Source organism: Lipotes vexillifer, unplaced genomic scaffold, assembly GCF_000442215.2.
Source record: "Lipotes vexillifer unplaced genomic scaffold, Lipotes_vexillifer_v1.1 scaffold1501, whole genome shotgun sequence".
Taxonomy (NCBI): Eukaryota; Metazoa; Chordata; class Mammalia; order Artiodactyla; family Lipotidae; genus Lipotes; species Lipotes vexillifer.
This window is the reverse complement of record NW_006794836.1, coordinates 307,756-309,129: the sequence shown is the minus strand read 5'-3', so window position 1 is coordinate 309,129 and position 1,374 is coordinate 307,756. Positions and strand designations below refer to the sequence as shown.

General features: G+C 58.1%; 1 pseudogene; it reads right to left on the bottom strand.

The window, feature by feature from the left end:
* Positions 1–762, bottom strand: part of LOC103088335 (elongation factor 2-like) — a 114,428-nt pseudogene extending 113,666 nt beyond the window's left edge.
* Positions 763–1,374: the final 612 nt, after the last annotated feature.

Genomic DNA, 1,374 nt, shown 5'->3' with positions numbered 1-1,374 from the left:
CAGGCAGGCTTTGGCCCTTGGGCCAGAGCTAACTGACCCCTGGACTTAGCATATGAAGGAGATGTTCCTCCCTCCCTCCCTCCCTCCCTCTTCCCCCTTCCCCTCTCCCTGCAGCCGCGTCCACACTGCGCCGCCAGGGCAGCCCAGAGCGTGGCGCGCACGGGCACCAGCGCTGGGGCCGCCACCACTGCCCCTCCCCGCAGCCCCGTTCGCTGCCCGCAGCCGTCTAGGCTCGCACCAGCGTCCTCCCGATGGAACCCGCCGAAAGCAGTTAGCCAGCATCCCGCGCCGGACCCCAGACGCACCCCCGGGCCCAGGGCGAGGATGAACAGGACGCGCGAGGCACAAAGTCGAAACTCAACTTTTTAAAGATATTATTTGCTCCGTGTGTGTGTGTGTGTGTGTGTGTGTGCGTGTGTGTGTGTGTGTATGCGCGCGGGGGGGGTACGGCAGAATGAGCTGATGCCGAGGGTACAGCCACCCCACTTCTGCCCCCTCCTCCCCCTGCCGCCGCTGCCCTAGCACACGCGCGCGCACACACGGCACTTGGGCCGGGTTTCCGCGCTCTGTCCCCCTGCTTGGATGGGAGTTTTCATTTCCGAAGGAGGCAGAGCCGGGGGAGCGCGCTGAAGGGCTGGAGCCCCAAGTTTCTCCTCGCCAGCGCTGGCCGCCCGCTGTCACTCGCTCAGGCTGGCCGGGGGAAGGGACCCGCACGCCAGGCTTTGTTGTGGAAATCCCGGTTACCTGGTAAGTGGATGCCATAGGAACTTTGCTCGCAGGCGAGAGACGGGAGAAGCCGGGCGCTTGAGAATGTGGGCGAGTTGCAACGCTCAGAGATACAAACTAGGTATTAGAACTGTTTCCAAGCTGAGCGGGTGGTGTTCGCTCAGGTTTAAGAATACGTGCACTCCAACACCCAGATTCTCTGAAAGATCTGTTTACTGAGATAGATAACAATTCTCAATTAGGAGTCAAGCTGTGTTCTTGTCTAGTTGCCTAAAAGCATCGACTGAAGAAGACGGAGAGGAAATCAACAAGGTTTTAAAGTTTTTCTAATGAGGAAGACTTTTTTTGTTTTTGGCTTTTCTTCTAAACTACAGGGTCCAGAAGGCTACAAAATCAGGGCAAGTTACGGAACGCAAGGGCATGGTTGTGCACGCCACCCATGAGTCCCCACTGAAGGGAAACTTTGGAGAAGTGGGAATTGATGGGTTGACATGAGGTCTCTCTCGCGCTCACGGGGCTTTAGTTGCCTTTGCCAGTTCCACGTGTTTGTGGAGCTCTAACGAAGGCTGTTTTCCATGTTGTGCCTCACCCAAGCCCATGTCCCTCCCCATTGCTCCGGAGGTCCTCCGGTAGGGGGTACATTAACTC